The following is a 21,869-nucleotide window of genomic DNA, read 5'->3' on the forward strand; positions in this document are numbered from 1 at the left end:
CTCAGGGAAGGTGTTGGCCAAAGTCTGGGGTCTAAATTTCTATTCTTACTCTGCCGGGTACTTAACTCGCAGAAGGTGCTGGCCAGTTTCTGGGGCTAAATATCTACTCCTACTCTGCGGGGTGCTTACCTTAGAAAAGGTGTTGGCCAGTATCTTGGGGCTAAATGTCTATTCATACTTTGCCTAGTACTTACCTCAGGGAAGATGTTGGCCAGTGTCTGGGGGTACATTTCTATTCTTACTGTACCTAGTATTTACCTCAGGGAAGGTGTTGGTCGATGTGTGCGTGCTAAATATTTAATCATTGCTCTGACCGGTACTTACCTCAGGGAAGGTGTTGCCAAGTGTCTGGGGCTAAATTTCTATTCCTACTCTGCTTGGTACTTAGCTCAGGGAAGGTGTTGGCCAGTGTGTGGGGCTAAATTTCTATTCTTACTCCACTGTGTACCTACCTCAGGGAAGGTGTTGGCCAGTGACTGGGTCTAAATATCCACTCCTACTCTGCCGGGTGCTTACCTTAGGAAAGGTGTTGGCAAGGATCTTGGGGCTAAATGTCTATTCATACTCTGCCTAGTACTTACCTCAGGGAACGTGTTGGTCAGTGTCTGAGTGCTACATTTATATTCCTATTCTGCCAGATACATACCTCAGGGAAGGTGTTGGGCGGTGTTTGGGGGCTAAATTTCTATTCTTACTGCACCGAGTACTTACCTCAGGGTAGGTGTTGGTTAATGTCTGGGGGCTAAATTTCTATTCTTACTCTGCCGGGTACTGACCTCAGGGAAGGTGTTGGCCAGTGTCTGGGGCTAAATTTCTATTCCTAGTCTGCTGGGTACTTAGCTCAGAGAAGGTGTTGGCCATTGTGTGGGGCTAAATTTCTATTCTTAATCCACTGTGTACTTATCTCAGGAAAGGTGTTGGTCAGTGACTGGGGGCTAAAATTCTATCATCACTCTGCCGGGTACTTCCCTCAGGGAAGGTGTTGGCCAATGTCTGGGGGGTACATTTCTATTCTTACTCTGCTGGATACTTAACTTAGGGAAGGTGTTGGCCAGTGTCTGGGAGTACATTTCTAGTTCTACTCTGCCATTTACTTGACTCAGGGAAAGTGTTGGACAGTGACTGGGGGCTGAATTTCTATTCTTACTCTGCCGGTACTTACCTCAGGAAAGGTGTTGGCCTATATCCGAGGATACATTTCTATTCTTACTGTGCCATGTAGTTAACTCAGGGAAGGTGTTGGCCAGTGTCTGAGGGCTAAATTTCTATTCTTACGCCACTGGGTCCTTACTTCAGGGAAGGTGTTGGCCAGTGTGTGGGGCTTAATGTCTCTTCTTACTCAGCCATCTACTTACCTCGGGGAAGGTGTTGGCCAGTGACTGGGGACTAAATTTCTATTCTTACTCTTCTGGGTACTTACCTCAGGGAAGGTATTGGCCAATGTCCGGGGTCTAAATTTCTATTCTTACTCTGCCGGGTACGTATCTCAGGGAAGGTGTTGGCAAGTGTCTGTGGCTGAATATCTACTCCTACTCTGCCGGGTGCTTACCTTGGAAAAGCTGTTGGCAAGTATCGTGGGGCTATACGTATATTCATACTCTGCCTAGTACTGACCTCAGGGAAGGTATTGGCCAGTGTCCGGGGGCTAAATTTCTATTCGTACTGCACCGAGTACTTACCTCAGGGAAGGTTGTTGGCCAGTGTCTGGGTGCTAAATTTCGAATCATACTCTGCCCGGTACTTACCTTAGGGAAGCTGTTGTCCAGTGTCTGGGTCTAAATTTCTATTCCTACTCTGCCGGGTACTTACCTCAAAGAAGGTGTTGGCCAGTGTTTGGGGCTAAATGTCTATTCTTAGTCCACTGTGTACCTACCTCAGGGAAGGTGTTGGCCAGTGATTGGGCTAAATATCTACTCCTACTCTTCCAGGTGCTTACTTTAGGAAAGGTGTTGGCCAGGGTTTTTGGGATAAAGGTCAGTGACTGGGTGCTAAATTTATATTCCTACTCTGCCAGATACATTCCTCAGGGAAGGTGTTGGCCAGTGTTTGGGGGCTAAATTTCTATTCTTACTGCACCGAGTGCTTACCTCAGGGAAGGTGTTGGCCAATGTCTGGGGGCTAAATTTCTATTCTTACTCTGCCAGGTACTTACCTCAGGGAAGGTGTTGGCCAGTGTCTGGGGCTAAATTTCTATTCCTAATCTGCCTAGTACTTACCTATGGGAAGGTGTTGATCAGTGTCTGGGTGCTAAATTTCTATTGCTACTCTCCCAGATACTTACCTCAGGGAAGGTGTTGACCAGTGTATGGGGGCTACATTTCTTATCTTACTGAGCTAAGTACTTACCTCAGGAATGATGTTGGTCAGAGTCTGTGTGTAAAATATCTACTCCAACTCTGCCGGGTGCTTACCTTAGGAACGGTGTTGTCCAGTGTATTGGGCTAAATGTCTATTCATACTCTGGCTAGTACTTACCTCAGGGAAGGTGTTTGTGTATTGGTGCTAAATTTATATTCTTACTGCACCGAGTACTTACCTCAGGGAATGTGTTGGCCAATGTCTGGGGGCTAAATTTATATTCTTACTCTGCCGGGTACTTAGCTCAGGGAAGGTGTTGGCCAGTGTCTGGGGCTAAATTTCTATTACTACTCTGCTGGGTACTTACCTCAGGGAAGGTGTTGGCCAGTATCTGGAGGCTGAATATCTATTCTTACTGCGGCGAGTACTTACCTCAGTGAAGGTGTTGGCCAGTGTATTGGGGTAAATTTTTATTCTTAATCTGCCTAGTACTTACCTCAGGGAAGGTGCTGGTAAGTGTCTTGGTGCTGAATTTCTATTCCTACTCTGCCAGATACTTACCTCAGGGAAGGTATTGACCAGTGTATGGGGGTTAAATTTCTATTCTTAATGAGCTGATTACTTACCTCAGGGATGATGTTGGTCAGTGTCTGGGTGCTAAATTTCTACTCATACTCTTGCCGGGTACTTACCTCACGGAACATGTTGGTCAGAGTCTTGGGATTACATTTGTATTCGTCCTCCGCTGAGTATTTACCTCAGGGTAGGTGTAGGGCAGTGTCTGGGGCTAAATTTCTCTTCTTACTCTGCCATGTACCTAACTCAGGGAAGGTATGAGCCAGTGACTGGGGCTGAATTTCCCTTCTTACCCTGCTGTGTACTTACCTTAGGTAAGTTGTTGGCCAATATCTGGGGGCTAAATTTCTATTCTCACTCTGCCGGGTACTTCCCTCAGGGAAGGTGTAGGCCAATGTCTGGGGGCTAAATTTCTAAACTTACTCATCTGGGTACTTACCTCAGAGAAGGTGTTGGCCAGTTTCTGGGGGCTACATTTCTGTTCATACTCCACTGGGTACTTTCCTCTGGGAAGGTGTTGGTCAGTGTCTGGGTGCTAAATTTCTAATCATACTCTGCCCGGTACTTACCTCAGGGAAGCTGTTGTCCAGTGTCTGGGTCTAAATTTCTATTCCTACTCTGCCGGGTATTTACCTCAAAGAAGGTGTTGGCCAGTGTTTGGGGCTAAATGTCTATTCTTAGTCCACTGTGTACCTACCTCAGGGAAGGTGTTGGTCAGTGACTGGGGCTAAATATCTACTCCTACTCTGCTGGGTGCTTACTTTAGGAAAGGTGTTGGCCAGGGTTTTTGGGCTAAAAGTCTATTCATACTCTGCCTAGTACTTACCTCAGGGAATGTGTTGGTCAGTGTCTGGATGCTACATTTATATTCCTACTCTGCCAGATACATTCCTCAGGGATGGTGTTGGCCAGTGTCTGGGGGCTAAATTTCTATTCTTACTGCACCGAGTACTTACCTCAGGGAAGGTGTTGGCCAATGTCTGGGGGCTAAATTTCTATTCTTACTCTGCCGGGTACTTACCTCAGGGAAGGTGTTGACCAGTGTCTAGGGCTAAATTTCTATTCCTACTCTGCCTAGTACTTACCTCAGGGACGGTGTTGATCAGTGTCTGGGTGCTAAATTTCTATTCCTACTGTCCCAGATACTTATCTCAGGGAAGGTGTTGACCAGTGTATGGGGGCCACATTTCTTATCTTACTGAGCTGAGTACTTACCTCAGGGATGATGTTGGTCAGAGTCTGTGTGTAAAATATCTACTCCTACTCTGCCGGGTGCTTACCTTAGGAACGGTGTTGTCCACTGTATTGGGGCTAAATGTCTATTCATACTCTGCCTAGTACTTACCTCAGGGAAGGTGTTAGTGTATTGGTGCTAAATTCATATTCTTACTGCACCGAGTACTTACCTCAGGGAATGTGTTGGCCAATGTCTGGGGGCTAAATTTCTATTCTTACTCTACCGGGTACTTACCTCAGGGAAGGTGTTGGCGAGTGTCTTGGGCTAAATTTCTATTCCTACTCTGCTGGGTACTTACCTCAGGAAAGGTGTTGGCCAGTATCTGGAGGCTGAATTTCTATTCTTACTGCGGCGAGTTCTTACCTCAGTGAAGGTGTTGGCCAGTGTATTGGGGTACATTTGTATTCTTAATCTGCCTCTTACTTACCTCAGGGAAGGTGTTGGTAAGTGTCTTGGTGCTGAATTTCTATTCCTACTCTGCCAGATACTTACCTCAGGGAAGGTATTGACCAGTGTCTGGGTGTTAAATTTCTATTCTTAATGAGCTGATTACTTACCTCAGGGATGATGTTGGTCAGTGTCTGGGTGCTAAATTTCTATTCATACTCTTGCCGGGTACTTACCTCACGGAACATGTTGGTCAGAGTCTTGGGATTACATTTGTATCCATCCTCCGCTGAGTACTTACCTGAGGGTAGGTGTATGGCAGTGTCTGGGGCTAAATTTCTCTTCTTACTCTCCATGTACTTAACTCAGGGAAGGTATGGGCCAGTGACTGGGGCTGAATTTCCCTTCTTACCCTGCTGTGTACTTACCTTAGGTAAGCTGTTGGCCAATATCTGGGGGCTAAATTTCTATTCTCACTCTGCCGGGTACTTCCCTCGGGGAAGGTGTAGGCCAATGTCTGGGGGCTAAATTTCTAAACTTACTCAGCTGGGTACTTACCTCAGAGAAGGTGTTGGCCAGTGTCTGGGGGCTACATTTCTGTTCATACTCCACTGGGTACTTACCTCTGGTCTATTCTTACTCTGTCTGGTACTTACCTATGGGAAGGTGTTGGCCAATGTGTGAGGCTAAATGTCTATTCTTACTCCGCCATCTACTTAACTCAGGGAAGGTGCTGGCCAGTGACTGGGGGCTACATTTCTATTCTTACTCTTCTGAGTAGTTAACTCAGGGAAGGTGTTGGCCAATGTCCGGGGACAACATTTCTATTCTTACTCTGCTGGGTACTTACCTCAGGGAAGGTGTTGGCCACTGTCTGTGGCTGAATTTCTATTCCTACTCCGCCGGGCGCTTACCTCAGGGAAGGTGTTGGCTAGTGTGTGGGGCTAAATTTCTATTCTTAATCTATTGTGTACTTACCTCAGGGAAGGTGTTGGCCAGTGACTGGGGGCTAAATTACTATTCTCACTCTCCCATGTACTTCCTCAGGGAAGGTGTTGACCAATGTCTGGGGTTACATTTCTATTCTTACTCTGCCGGGTACTTACCTCAGGGAAGGTGTTGGCCAGTGTCTGGGGCTACATTTCTATTCTTACTTTGCCATGTACTTTCCTCAGGGAAGGTGTTGGACAATGTCTGGGGGCTAAATGACTATTCTTACTCTTCTGGGTATTTACCTCAGGGAAGGTTTTGGCCACTGTCTGGGGCGGAATTTCTATTCCTACTCTGCTGGGTGCTTACCTCAGGAGAGTTTTTGGCCAGTGTCTTGGGGCAAAAATGTTAATCTTACTCCGCCTGGTACTTACCTCAGGGAAGGTGTTGGTCAGTGTCTGTTTGCTAAATTTCTATTCCTACTCTGCTCGAAACTTACGTTAGGGAAGGAGTTGGCCAGTGTCTGGGGGTTACATTTCTAATCTTACTGTGCCGAGTACTTACCTCAGGGATGCTGTTTGCCAGCGTCTGGGTGCTAAATTTCTATTCATACTCCACGGGGTACTTCCTCAGGGCAGGTGTTGGACAGAGTCTTGGGGTGAAATTTCTATTCCTACTCTGCCAGGTACTTACCTCAGGGAAGGTGTTGGCCAGTGTCTGGAGCTACATTTTTATTCTTATTCTGCCATGCACTTTCCTCAGGGAAGGTGTTGGCCAGTGTCTGGGGCTCAATTTCTATTCTTACTGCACAGAGTATTTACCTCAGGGAAGGTGTTGGCCAATGTCTGGGGCTAAATTTCTATTCTTACTTTGCCGCGTACTTACCTCAGGGAAGGTGTTGGCCAGTGTCAGGGGCTACATTTCTATTCCTACTCTGCTTAGTACTTACCTCAGGGAAGGGGCTAACCAATGTCTGGGGGCTGAATTTCTATTCTTACTGTGCCGAGTACTTACCTCAGTGAAGGTGTTGGCCAGTGTCTGGGGGTTACATTTCTTATCTTACTGAGCTGAGTGCTTACCTCAGGGATGATGTTGGTCAGCGTCTGGGTGTAAAATATATACTCCTACTCTTCCGGGTGCTTACCGTAGGAAAGGTGTTGGCCAGTGTAGTGGGGCTAAATGTCTATTTATACTCTGCCTAGTACTTACCTGAGGGAAGGTGTTAGTGTATCAGTGCTAAATTTATATTCTTACTGCACCGAGTACTTACCTCAGGGAATGTGTTGGCAAATATCTGCGGGCTAAATTTCTATTCTTACTCTGCCGGGTACTTACCTCAGGGAAGATGTTGGCCAGTGTCTTAGGGCTACATTTGTATTCTTACTCTGCCTATTGCTTACCTCAGGGAAGGTGTTTAATAAGTGTCTGGGTGCTAAATTTCTATTCCTACTCTGCCAGATACTTACCGCAGGGAAAGTATTGACGAGTGTCTGGGGGTTACATTTCTAATCTTAATGAGCTGAGTACTTACCTCAGGGAAGATGTTGGTCAGAGTCTTGGGGTTCCATTTCTATTCCTGCCCCGCCATGTACTTACCTCAGGGAAGGTATGGGCCAGTGACTGGGGGGTGAATATCTATTCTTACCCTGCCGTGTACTTACCTAAGGTATGTTGTTGGCCAATATCGGGTGGCTAAATTTCTATTCTCACTCTGCCGGGTACTTCCCTCAGGGAAAGTGTTGGCCAATGTCTGGGGCTAAATTTCTAAACTGACTCTGCTGGGTACTTACCTCAGGGAAGGTGTTGGCCACTGTCTGGGGCTACATTTCTAGTCTTACTCTGCCATATACTTACCTCAGAGAAGGTGTTGGACAGTGACTTGGGGCTGAATTTCTATTCTTACTCCGCCATGTCTTACCCTGCAGGGTTCTTACCTTAGGTAAGTTGTTTGGCCAAAAACCGGGGGCTAAATTTCTATTCTTACTCTGCCAGTTACTTACCTCAGGGTAGTTGTAGGCCAGTGTCTGGTGCTAAATTTCTAATATTAATGAGCACAGTACTTACCTCAGGGATGATGTTGGTCAGCGTCTGGATGCTAAATGTCTATTCATACTCTGCTTGGTACTTACCTAAGGGAAGATGTTGGCCAGAGTCTTGGGGTTACATTTCTATTCCTCTTTATCCGAGTAGTTACCTCAGGGAAGGTGTGGGCCAGTGAATGGGGGCTGAATTTCTATTGTTACCCTGCCGGGTACTTACCTTAGGGAAGTTGTTGCCCAATATCTGGGGGATACATTTCTATTCTTACTCTGCCGGGTACTTACCTCAGGGAAGCTGTTGGCCAGTGTCTGGGGCTAAATTGCTATTCCTACTCTGCTGGGTACTTACCTCAGGGAAGGTGTTGGCCAGTGTGTGAAGCTACATTTCTATTCATAATCCACTGTGTACTTTCCTCAGTGAAGGTGTTGGCCAGACACTGGGGGCTACATTTCTATTCTCACTCTGCCGGGTACTTCCCTCAGGGAAGGTGTTGGCCAATGTCTGGGGGCTAAATTTGTATTCTTACTCTGCTGGGTACTTACCTCAGGGAAGGTGTTAGTCAGTGTCTGGGTGCTAAATCTATATTCCTACTCTGTCAGACACTTACCTCAGGGAAGTTATTGGCCAGTGTGTGGGGATTAATGTCTATTCTTACTCTGCCATCTACTTACCTCAGGGAAGGTATTGACCAGTGTCTGGGGACTACATTTCTAATCTTAATGAGCTGAGTACTTACCTCAGGGATGATGTTGGTCAGCGTCTGGGTGCTGGATTTCTATTCATACTCTGCCGGATTCTTACCTCAGGGAAGTTATGGGCCAATATCTGGGGGCTAAATTTCTATTCTTACTCTGCCGGGTACTTACCTCAGGGAAGGTGTTGGCCAGTGTGTGGTAGCTAAATTTCTGTTCTTACTTCACTGGGTACTTACTTCGGGGAAGCTATTGGCCAGTGTCTCGGGCTCCATTTCTATTGTTACTCTGCCAAATACTTACTTCAGGGAAGTTATTGGCCAGTGTGTGGGGCTTAATGTCTATTCTTACTCCACCATCTACTTACCTCAATGAAGGTGTTGGCCACTGTCTCTGGCTAAATTTCTATTCCTACTCTGCTGGGTACTTACCTCAGGGAAGGTGTTGGCCAATGTCTTGGGGCTAAATTTGGATTCTTACTCTGCCTAGTATATACCTCAGGGAAGGTGTTGGTCAGTGTCTGGGTACTACATTTCTGTTCCAACTCTGCCAGATACTTACCTCAGGGAAGGTATTGACCAGTGTCTGGGGACTAAATTTCTAATCTTAATGAGCTGAGTACTTACCTCAGGGATGATGTTGGTCAGCGTCTGGGTGCAAAATTTCTATTCATACTCTGCCGGGTTCTTACCTCAGGGAAGGTGTTGGCCAGTGTCTGGGGGCTAAATATCTGTTCTTACTCCACTGGGTACTTACCTCAGGGTAGGTGTAGGCCAGTGCCTGGGTCTAAATTTCTAATCTTAATGAGCCGAGTACTTACTTACCTCAGGGATGATGTTGGTCAGGGTCTGGGTGCTAAATGCCTATTCATACTCTGCTGGGTACTTACCTCAGGGAAGGTATTGGCCAGAGTCTTAGGATTAAATTTCTATTCCTACTCCGCCGAGTATTTACCTCAGGGGAGGTGTTAGCCAGAGTATGTGTGCTAAATATCTATTCCTACTTCACCAGGGACTTACCTCAGGGAAGGTGTAGGCCAGTGTCTGGGGCTGAATTTCTATTCTTACCCTGCCGGGTACTTACCTTAGGGAAGCTGTTGGCCAATATCTGGGGGCTAAATTTCTATTCTTACTCTGCCAGGTATTTACCTCATGGAAGGTGTTGGCCAGTGTCTGGGGGCTACATTTCTGTTCTTACTCCACTGGGTACTTACCTCAGGAAAGGTGATGGCCAGTGTCTGGGGCTGAATTTCTATTCCTATTCCACCGGGTGCTTACCTCAGGAGAGGTGTTGGCCAGTGTCTTGGGGCAACATTTTTATTCTTACTCAGCCGGGTACTTTCCTCAGGGCAGGTGTTGGATAGTGTCTTGGGGCTAAAATTCTATTCTTACTCCGCCTATTACTTACCTCAGGGAAGGTGTTTGCCAGTCTCTGGGAGCCAAATTTTCTAGTTTTACCCTGCCGGGTACTGACCTCTGGGAAGGTGTTGGCCAGTGTCTGGGGCTAAATTTCTATCCTTACTCCGCCATGTACTTATCTCAGGGAAGGTGTTGGCCACTGTCTGGGGGCTAAATTTCTATTCTTACTCCGCCGGGTACTTACCTCAGGGATGGTGTTGGCCAGTGTCTGGGGCCAGATTTTCTATTCTTACTCTGCCGGAAATTACCTCAGGGAAGGTATTGGCGAATGTCTGGGGCCTAAATTTCTATTCTTACTCTGTTGGATACTTACCTCAGGGAAGGTTGTTGGCCAGGGTCTGGAGCTAAATGTCTATTCTCATTTCACCATCTGCTTACCTCAGGGAATGTGTTGGCCAGTGACTGGGGGCTAGATTTCTATTATTACTCTCAGGGTACTTACCTCAGGGAAGGTGTTGGCCAGTGTTCGGGCTAAATTTCTGTTCCGACTACGGCAGGTACTTACCTCAGGGAAGGTGTTGACCAGCGTCTGGGTGTTAAATTTCTATTCCTACTCCGCCGGGTACTCACCTCAGGGAAGGTGTTGGCCAGGGCCTGGGTGCTAAATTTCTATTCATACTCCGCCGGATACTTACCTCAGGGAAGGTGTTGAGCAGGTTCTGGGGCTAAATATCTATTCCCACTCTGCTGGGTGCTTACCTCACGAAAGGTGTTGGCCAGTGTCTGGGACTAAATGTCTATTCCTACCTTGCCATCTACTTACCTCCGGGAATGTGTTGGCCAGTGACTGGGGGCTAGATTTCTATTTTTACTCTTCCTGATACTTACCTCAGGGAAGGTGTTGGCCAGCGTCTGGGTGCTAAATTTCTACTCATACCCAGCCGGTACTTACCTCAGGGAAGGTGTTGGCCAGTGTCTGGGGCTAAATATCTATTCTTACTCCGCCGGTTGCTTACCTTAAGAAAGGTATTTGCCAGTGTCTCGGGGCTAAATTTCTATTCATACTCTGTCTAGAACTTACCTCATGGAAGGTGTTAGTTAGTGTCTGGGTGCTAAACTTATATTCCTACTCTGCCGTATACTTACCTCAGGGAAGGTGTTGGCCATTGTCTGGGGGCTAAATTTCCATTCATACTCCGCCGGGTACTTACCTCATTAAAGGTGTTGGCCAGTGTCTAGGGGCTAAATTTCGAATCATACTCCGCAGGGTACTTACCTCAGGGAAGGTGTTTGCCAGTGTCTTGGGGCTAAATTACTATTCTTACTCTGCCGAGTACTTACATCAGGGAAGGTGTTTGCCAATGTCTGGGAGCCAGATTTTCTATTCTTACCCTGCCGGGTACTTACCTCAGGTAAGATGTTGCTTACCTTAAGAAAGGTGTTTGCCAGTGTCTCGGGGCTAAATTTCTATTCATACTCTGTCTAGAACTTACCTCATGGAAGGTGTTAGTTAGTGTCTGGGTGCTAAACTTATATTCCTACTCTGCCGTATACTTACCTCAGGGAAGGTGTTGGCCATTGTCTGGGGGCTAAATTTCCATTCATACTCCGCCGGGTACTTACCTCAGTAAAGGTGTTGGCCAGTGTCTAGGGGCTAAATTTTGAATCATACTCCGCAGGGTACTTATGTCAGGGAAGGTGTTGGCCAGTGTCTGGGCTAAATTTCTATTCCTACTCAGCCAGGTACTTACCTCAGGGCGCGTGTTGGCCAGTGTCTTGGGGCTAAATTTCTATTCTTACTCTGCCGAGTACTTACCTCAGGGAAGGTGTTTGCCAATGTCTGGGAGCCAGATTTTCTATTCTTACCCTGCCGGGTACTTACCTCAGGTAAGATGTTGGCCAGTGTTTGGGGGTACATTTCTATCCTTACTCCGCCATGTACTTATCTTCGGAAAGGTGTTGGCCAGTGTCTCGGGGACAGATTTTCTATTCTTACTCTGCCGGGTACTTACCTCAGGGAAGGTGTTGGCCAGTGTTTGTGGGCCAGATTTTCTATTCTTACTCTGCCGGGTACTTACCTCAGAGTAGGTGTTGGCCAGTGTCTGGGCTCTAAATTTCTATTCTTACTCTGCTGGATACTTACCTCAGGGAAGGTGGTTGGTCAGTGTCTGGGGGCTTAATTTCTACTATTACTCTGCTGTGTACTAACAACAGGGATAGCGTGGACCCTGAATCAAAAAGCGCAATATAGTATCTTTACTCAGCTAGTACAAAGAAATGGAATAGGTCGAAGAATAATTGAAACATGTGCTTGATCCTTATCTTTGTTTTTCTAACCAGATAGCTCACAGACCCTAAAGGGAGAGTGGTTTGCGCTTTACAAATCCGGATTTACCTTTACAGAAAGCCATTTCCATCAGTCTTTAAGGTGGAAAAAGTTAGTACAGCTTGAAAGTTGAAACATCAGTTGCAGAAGAAAAGAAAAACACATTTTCGGATACAAATGAAAATACCTTTTATTTTGCCTTATCTAATTGTTTAACTTCAACAGGAGCACTGTTGTTCTTTAAACATTAAGGCTTTCAGGAATATTGACAGTGTTAAACTAACTTTAAAAATGTTTGTTTTAATTTGCAAGTTAAAAAACATTTTAAAATAAACTTTCCTAATCCTTTTCTTGATACTTCTCATTCCAGCTACCTCAATAAAGTACACCTGGAATATCTATCAGATTTGATAAGAGAGTGCCTGCTAAAGCAGCACTTCCAATAATACTTTTGCAAACAAACCTTAACCTCAAAACAACTAAGAAATGCAAACCTCAGGAAAAGCTGCAAATATTTCTCTTTTCTTCAAAAAATACTATAATTCCCTTTTGTTTAACAGGAAATTAAAATTGTCAATAAATAGTTTAGCACATTTAAAATGAGTTGTTTAAACTTTATCTTGCCTCCTTTCTGTATCAAAAAAGACACTGATTTTTTTTACAATTCTACTTAGGAACCATATATCTTCTGTAAAAATACAACAGTAGCTTCAAAAAACGTACTCACTTATCCTCATCCTTTATGCATTCATTCATTAATCTTTATTTCGGCAATTTTGCCATAAAAGATGAGCATAAAATTGATACAAGCAGAATCAAACATCATTGTTACATCAATAACGGAATAGCACATAAGTACAAAGAGAGAATGCGTCACCTATTCTATATAACAATCCAGTAAACCACTACTGATTCTTTAAAACAGTCTATAATATTACAAATTGGGAAATAAAAACAATTTTAACAATAAAACTAAAATCTTACATATAGTAACCTAACACAGAATTTTAGCACAAAATAGCACAAACGGAGGCTCAGGAATATGTACCCTGGGAATTAGGAGCAATCTCTTGTGCCATGCTGCTTCTAGAAATTTAGCCATTGCGAAAACAGTTACTTTTGATAGGTCAGTTTTGAGAATTCTGAAGGCCTCAGAGCGTTTGCGAAACCCTAGATTTTTACATAAGGGGATTACCCAAAAACTTCTGGCCGCAGTGTAGGCGGGACAAAAGAAGACTAGATGCAGTTCATCTTCGAGCCTACAATTGCAACCAGGACAGTTTTCCAGGGACTGCAGGCTTCCATTTACTGGTAAATGCTCTTAGCGGAAGAGTACTGTAACGCCATTGGAGATATAACTTCCTGGCCAGATTTTGAAAGATATCGTCGAAGACTGACTCAAACTTATAGGAGTCTTTCACCCCGAGAAAAATGTTAGCCAAAGAGTCTGGACGTGTACCCTGTGTATGGGATGCCAGGTTACATGCATAAAAGGTTGCCACCAGGTGTTTACGGGACAAACCCTGGCATGCCACTTCAGGATCACTCCACAGAGACGGAAGGCCCAGCCGGGCAGATTTGGTTTTTATGTATTTGAACCACGGAATGTTCTCTGTAGCAGGAAGAGCAAGGATTTCCTACAATTCCTGCCTATAATTGGCTAACTCAGGAGTGGACCACAATCTTCTCCAAAAAGTTAGAGGTTTTACACCCACCACTTCATCCAAGCGCTTCAGGCCCAGGTCCAGTCTAAGAGGCAGAAGTGGTGTACTTACCGGTAACTTTAGGAGTTGTCTAAGAAACTTGTTTTCTAAAATGACCAACTCTTTTTTACAGGCATATCCCCAGAGTTCGCTACCGTAGAGGATCGCTCCTCTGGCCTGGAGTCTATAAATCTCCAACGAGGGGGCTAGCGGCCTAACAGATGATCTGTTGGAATTTACTAGCCTAATTATTCTCCCTGTTAAATGAGCCAATCTGAGCTGGGACTTAGCCTGGTGATGACCCCATTCCAGTTTATCCTTAATGGTCACGCCCAGGTACTCAAACGTAAAGACTCTTTCTAATCTATTCAGGCCTATAGATGGATTAGGTTGTGTTTTTTTAGGGGGATTGAAGATCATATACTTAGTTTTCATGGCATTTATTTCGAGACCATGCTCTCCACAGAATGCCTCAAACCCCTCCAGGATACGCTGAATCCCCATAGGGGATTTCAACAGCAGCAGGGTATCATCCGCAAACATAATTGCGGGCACCCTGCTGCCGCCGAGCCTAGGTGCATCTGTGTTGGTGACATTATTTAAAAAGTCGATTACCCCGTTGACAAAGAGGCAAAACAGGGTCGGTGCAAGTACACAGCCCTGCCTTACCCCTCTGCCAACGGGAAATCTTTTAGAGAGGCAACCCATCCTCCCGCACCTAACCTGTGCATAATTATGTGTATGTAAGCGAACAATGATGTCTAGGAGAGCGGGGGGGATGCCAAGTTTGGCAAGTACCGTCCAAAGTTTGCTCCGCGGAACCAGGTCAAACGCTGCGCGGAGGTCGACAAAGACGGTATACAATGTACCCCCTTCCACCCGCACCGTCTTCCAAAAGAGAAGGGCCAGCCGAAAGATTTGATCCGTGGTTGACACCTTACTCCTAAACCCCGCCTGGGATGTGCTTAAAATTGAGTGGTCCGTCATCCATTCCTGCAGGCGGTCGAGGATCAGCCTCGCAAAAACTTCTTGTGAAACATCAATGAGGCTGATTGGCCTGTAGTTGGCTGGGAGCAGTGGAGAGCCCTTCTTAAAGATAGGTACAATCTCTGCTCCCAGCCAAGTACTGGGGACCGCCATTCCCCCAAGGATTGCATTAAAAACTACCAACAAGTAGGGAGCCCAAACCCTAGGTTGGTGCTTGAATAGATCACCCGGGATTTTATCTAATCCGGGGGCTTTTCCTGATGAGAGTTTGGATATTGCATCAGAGACCTCCCCTAATGAAAATTGCAATGGCTCAGCGCCTTCCAAAGTTGAAACTTGCGCAGTTGACCCACCAGGGAATAAAAGATGTTCAGATAATGACCCAACTTGGGGCTTGTGCAGGCCCGGGCCAACCTCTTCGTAGAGACTGCGGAAGTGATCTTCCCACACCGAAGCCGCTATGTTGGCCTTCACAGCTTGAGTCGGCTCGGCAGACCCTGTTCTCACTATCTGCCACAATTTACGAGCGTCTCTAGCCTGAAGGGAGGCCAACATATTTTCCCAATTGGAATAGTCCCAATCCACCTTTGCATGGTGGATGGCTTGCCTCAGCTCCGCCCTCCTCGCCTTAATTATCTCCATGCCCCTGGGGTGCTTCAATGCAGCGAGCAGTTTGACCTTTGCCTTCCTATAAGCTGAATTGAACCATGAGGGTCTTTGCCCCCTACGGGGCCCTTTCCTCACAACTGGATTTAAGAGTTCCACAAGGGTATCCACCAAATCCATATGGAGGGTACTCAACTTGGGGAAAAGTTCTTCTAAAGAGGATTGATTAATAAGGGCCCCTACGCATTCGAATGTAGGAAGGATCCGTGCATAAAGCTCGGAGATATGGGCAGGGTTATCCAAGAGCTTAGTCCATCGAACTCTGCGCCTATCGTTAGTTAAAATTAAATTATGATCTGGGGGTGCCTCAACCGGCTGATCATCCGTAGGACCACTGGGCGAAACCAGCGAGAGAATCAGCGCGTTGTGGTCGCTGTCACTTCTTTGGACTACTTCGTAGTCAGAGACCTTGTTCCAGTCCGAGGTCTGAACAAGGATGTAATCCAAGTGGGACTCCTGCTAGGGTTTATTAAAAGTAGGTTGTGAAGGGATGTCACTCCTAAATCGGCCATTACAAGCCCTCAGAGAATTACTGAGAGTAGGTGCCAGAATTTGTGTTGCTAGGGGAGTCCATGGCTTAGCTGGGGGACCAACTAATTGCGGAATTCCCCACTGGTCATCCTCCTCCAGAAGTGCTCCCTCCATAGCCAGGGTTAGCGGGTCAAACTGACAATTAAAATCTCCCCCCAGCAAAATCCTAACACCCTTAGGTAATGTGGGCAAAAATAAGGAGAGCTCATCAAAGGTGGGTGATGGCCTTGTTATGCCCACCGGTCTGGAGTATACATTTATCAGCGCGAGTGTGTACGGTTCGACCATTCCAACAGCACGCACTGAACATCCAGGGAGTTAGTATTAAGGGCCCTAGCCATGCATCCCAAATGGGATGCCACCCAAATACAAAGGCCCCCCGAGGGCCGTCCTCTCCCCTCCCATTTGGCTGGGATTAAGAAGGTTGCATAGCCTGACCGCCATGTGTCCTCCCGCACCCATGTCTCCTGAAACATGCATACATCCTGAGTGTCAATAAAAGACCCCCAATCTGGGGAGTCTAATTTGCCCTGGAGTCCGGCTAAATTCCAGTAGAGAATAGACAAACAGGATATTCGCTTGCCGGGTGACCTCGCAGGGGAATCAGGTAACGTAGCCACAGTGATGGTTGACAGCTCGGGAAGGGGTTCAATAGATTGGACTTCCCCACCAATCACACCCTCACCCATTTCATTTATTTGGCCACCCATACACTGGTCAGACTGTAATCTTCAATCGCAGTCGTCCAGACCAGAGAAGACATCAAACCTGTTTACTGTCTCAAGGGGTGTAAAAGGTCTCAGGTGTTCCATTCTCCTAATAGGGTTTCTATTGGTCCTGGGGGGTACCGTATTCCACCCGAAAGGGTCAGCAACATGATGAGGGTGTGGGGCTTGTGACGGATACCCAGTATTGTATGACATTAGGGGAGCGATCTGGTTAGGTACCTGGCCGCCAGTGTAGGTGGGGGGAAACACCAGGGATCTGGGGTAGAAATAAGTCAGGGGACGCGGGACAATGGAGTTGCTGCCTCCACCCTGGGGCCAATTTAGTATATAATTGACTGCTCGAGGGTCTCTGAAATTTACGACAACTAGATCTCCATCGTTGTCCTTGACCCTGCTACCCAGCCAAGAGAGTCGTCTAACGTGCACAATTTCAGCATTGATGTTGTGAGTGAGTGGTCTAAATTGAGCAAGCCAGTGCATAATTTTGTTTTTGAGCTGGAAAAACCCCTCCCTCTTATTAACTGGCAAACTAGGAACCCCCGTCAGAACAACCACGTACGGGGCAGCTTCAGGAGGCAATTCTACATGGGGGCTTTTACGAGAGGGTGACCTAGTGTGTCTAATGGAACCCCTTGTGGTCTGCTGTGGGTTCCCAGCAGATGGTTTTCCAGGTCCCATTATGGCTGCACTAACTGGTTTAGAAACTGAGTTGTTATTCTGCTTGGGGGAAGGAACCTTCTGTTGCTTGGGGTTTGTTAGTTTAATGGATTGGGAAATACATTTAGAAACGCAGAGAGTGCACGAAGTCACTACGGCTGGTGGTGCCGTAACCCCACCCACCAATGCCTTGGATGGTCCCTGATGATTATTAACTAGAGCCTCAATGTCTTCAAGCTTTTTCTCCACCCTCCTCAACCTCTCTATAATGGGTAAAATGAAAGACCTTATTAGGTGTTCCATGTTATCCAGTGAGGCGGGAGTAGAAACATCCATTCGGGAGGTGTCATCAGGAATATCAATTGGGACATTAGTGTTCGCAAACTGTACAACTGGTACCAATGGTGGCAAAGGTGCCGGATTTGGCATGTTAACTTGAGCGACCACTGGGACCAAAGCAGTTCTGATGATAGGCTTAGAAGGTTTTCGAAAATCAGTGTGACTAGTCTTTGGCTTTTGCGGGTCCCCCCCTTCCGTCTTCGTTTTTCAGGTGGTGGGCCATGAATCTTTGCCTGCACTGGTTTTATCAATTTATTTTGAACATGTTTTGCCTGGGCCAAGGTCCGAGTAGTCGAGTCAGCATCGAGCAGTATCAGACTAGACGGAGGAATGTCACTTACAGGCTGGTCTATATGGGCCAAAGGTGTTGGAGTGCAGTTTCGTAACAAAAGTGGGAAACTTTCCAAAGATAAAAGATCTTCATTGCTGGGAGTACATCCAAGAGTAAGGGGAAGGGCGTTGAGCGGGGAATCTAAGGAAACCTTATTCTTCATACTCTCGACAGAGCGACGGCGCTCTGCCCTACGCTCTGCCAGGGTCTTCTCTCTATCTGGATCGATGAGAGCCTTTGTGAAATAATTGTCAAGAGGGCCGTTAAAACTACACCCAAGCTTCTCAGGAAGTGACTGCTCCGGGCTTTGGAGCATTGTGGATAAGTGGACCAAATAACAATAAGAATCAATAAACGGAAGAGAGTAGGCCCTGCCCGGCCTTGCTTGGTCTCTGAGGGCCTCAGAGGGCCCGCCCTTTGCCCGGGCTTCGCCCCGTGCTCCGTCCCGCGCGTCCCGCGATGCGGAATGAGCTGTGTCGTATTGTACCTCCAAGGCGAGTGGGCGTTGCCGCTGCGGGAAGAGGCTGCAGGTGTGTCCTGTTCCTGCCTCGCAGTCCCGCAGCGGAGGAAGCAGGGAGAGCAGCGCGCCCGTGGAACGGGAGCCGTGCCCAGCAGAATCCGAAGGTGAGCCTTATGTGGATACAGCAATCCGCCCGAATATCTAGCAGTGAGTGGCACCCGCAGAGCGGGTGCAGCGAAAAGTTATCGGCAGGCTGGTGGGCGTTGCCGCTGCGGGAAGAGACTGCAGGTGTGTCCTGTTCCTGCCTCGCAGTCCCACAGTGGAGGAAGCAGGGAGAGCGGCGCGCCCGTGGTGCGGGAGCCGCGCCCAGCAGAATCCGAAGGTGAGCCTCCTGTGGATACAGCAATCCGCCCGAATATCGAGCAGTGAGTGGCGCCCGCGGAGCGGGTGCTGCGAAAAGTTATCGGCAGGCTGGTGGGCGTTGCCGCTGCAGGAAGAGGCTGCAGGTGTGTCCTGTTCCTGCCTCGCAGTCCCGCAGCGGAGGAAGCAGGGAGAGCGGCGCGCCCGTGGTGCGGGAGCCGCGCCCAGCAGAATCCGAAGGTGAGCCTCCTGTGGATACAGCAATCCGCCCGAATATCTAGCAGTGATGCACAGAATCATTAATGGCAGATTCCAGTCGCTGAGCAAGTTACTTACAATCAAGGTGGGGTAACATGTTATTGAAATTTTGTGGCTTCATTTACTGTAAGGAAAGATTAACTGAGCCCAGGAGTCATTGAAGGTGTGTAGAATATTTCTCATCGCATTGCAAAGGTAGAGTGGTTACTCTGGGTGATATCGTGGAAAGGTCCACAGAGCATAAATACTCTGCCTCTATGATGGAGCTAGATGTTAGGGAGAATCTACAGCAGATAAAAAATTTGGCAGCCACCTCCAATGAACCCTGTGGCTCAGTTTTACTGGTTGTTGCACAAAACATCCCCATGCACATTGCTAGTAATATGCCCACAATCCCTAATATAAGGTGCACGATCCAGAGAACAAAACAGGCCATCAATACACACGCAACAAGACCACAAACGTTTTCCGATATTAACATCCCCCCAGAACTGACTATCCCTGTTACTAACGAGACTTTTCTTTTGCATGATCAAAATCCTCTAAAAGTCTTCTAATCTTCTCTACGCATGTAATTTGGTCACCCTTGAGAATACTGAAATTTGGATGATGGATGGCCCTTTTAAGTCTACACCCCATCCTTTTATTCAAATTCACACTATTCATGGCAATATTAACAACACAACTGTTCCCTTAGGATTTAGTTTGCTGCCTGACAGCCAATCTTCCACTTACACTGAGTTTTTATCAGTTATAAAATCCATAACTCTGAACAAAAGTCCTAGAAAAGTAATAATAGATTTCGAGTTGCAAATAATAGATACTATTACTAAACTATATCCAGATACCCAAATCCAAGGATGTTTTTTTCACTTTTCCCAGGCATTTTGGAGAAAAATTCAGAAAACATCCTTAGCTGAAGATTATGTGTCAAAAAGCAAACTTCAATATGAACTTAAAAAACGAACTGCTTTGTGTTTTGTTCCTCCTGAATGTGTAGATGACTTCTACCCTGCAATTGTTCCATTAGATTATTTTACAGCAAATAAAGAGAAATTGGAGCAGTTTTTAATTATTTTGAGGACACCTGGTTTGGCCATCTGAGCAGTTGAAGTCGCAGGATGAAGGCAAGGTTCCCCATTGACTGGTGGAACTGCGACTTAACCTGCTTAGAGGGGGAGCACAGACAAACATTCCATTGAAGGGTGGGCATAACTCTTTTAATATATCAATTGTGAAGAGTCATTGAAATTTTCATAATTTCTTGGAAATTTTGAAAAAAGAGCAAAGTTTCCCAGAAATTAGGATGGCTTAGTCACTTTCAGGTAGTCTGAATCCTTGAGTGTAACGAAGTAGCAAAGAGATGTGTGAAAGGATTCTTCCTAAAATTAAACAATGTCCTTTAATTGGCACGTCTGACTATCTTGAAAGTGTTGCTTATATTCTTAATTTCTAGCTAACACTATAGCCATATGGATTAATTGCCTGTTTTACACCACTTCCAAAACTTTCAATTGTCGTTTTTTTAAATTCCTCAATTACAAATAAATATTAATTTTGCTATCTTGCCAACTTGGTACATTTTTCAGAACTTCCGGCACATCTATTGTGGTACACGGTTTGCTCATTTTCAATTTTTGAATTTATAAAGTTTGCACTTTTAAGCAAGGTGTGGTTTAATGAAGTAGTCTGTGTTTTTCAAAAATAGTTTTTATGAACAGTACCTTAGCCAAAAAACAAATCGTCCCAAGGTGTGTATGTAACGGCAACCTGCATGGGGATCAAAGTGTTAATTGAAATTAAAAAACATACTCTCCACAGTACTATCTTCAACTTTTCTTACAGAAAATGTGCCTATCACACATTGTAATTATAAAGAAAATAAAGCTAACCGCACCCTGTCTTCTACTCATTACAGTCTGAGATGCACCACCAACTACAGAAACAAACGTGAAACAGCGTGCATCTACGAAGTTTCTATAAATCAAAAATTGACTATTTGATCCATTATACTTATTGCCAAACTGTGAAAAAAATCTTTTTTTATAAAACTTTTACAAATGTAATGGGGTTTGCAATAAATTATTTGTTGTGCTTCTTTAAAACATAACAGAAACCTTTTTTGGAAAGATTGCAATAAATTATATTTAATCAATAAATAAACCTTTTCATTGTAAACTGGGTGTATTTATTGGCATTTTCATTTTAAATTGTTAGTTCATTGTTTCATATGTTCTAAACTGCTTTCAAATGTTCAGAGTTGTTTTAACAAATGTAGTGATCTTTTATTTTGTAGTATGTTTGTATGATATTAATTTCCCAAAAATGTGTTTACATGTCAATATTTTTTAATTTGATACTTAGATGTTTCTTTTCCTGTAAAAATACCTAGGTATTAAAATACTACCCCACCGAATACCCCCATATCCCAAACATCCCACTCCTAAAGGTAAGCGTAGAATACTGTTAATGTTTGCAAAAATATGACGTTTTAAAATGTAATACTCAGGGATTTTTTAGAAAAAAAATACCCTGACATTAAAACACTACATCCATTCAATACCCCAATGCCACAACATCCCATTCCTAAAGATTAATGTAATATTTTTTCAAAGTTTTATTAATATTTTCTAAAACATTTTAACACCACTTAGTTATTTATACTCAGTTTTTTATTTGAAAAAACCTGAGTATTAATACACTACCCCACCCAGCACCCCTATATCACACAGAACAAGCTTCTAAAGGTTAGTGTCGCATTAGTAGACATATTTAATAATTATAATCCAGTGTTTGTTTTTTAAAATGAGTGTCAAATCCATATTTTATATGTGTCTGCTTTCCACAGATCAACACATTATTAGAGAATAGGGAAATGTTTTTGCATCCTGCTCACCTTTGTGTTAGTGCATACAATATGCTTCTAATGCAACTGGGAAAATCACAGCACAGTATAACTTGATTGGCAAATGTTGCATAATTCATCACAGGTGCAGAACAATGCA

This window comes from Lissotriton helveticus, chromosome 8, assembly GCF_964261635.1.
Source record: "Lissotriton helveticus chromosome 8, aLisHel1.1, whole genome shotgun sequence".
Classification (NCBI taxonomy): Eukaryota; Metazoa; Chordata; class Amphibia; order Caudata; family Salamandridae; genus Lissotriton; species Lissotriton helveticus.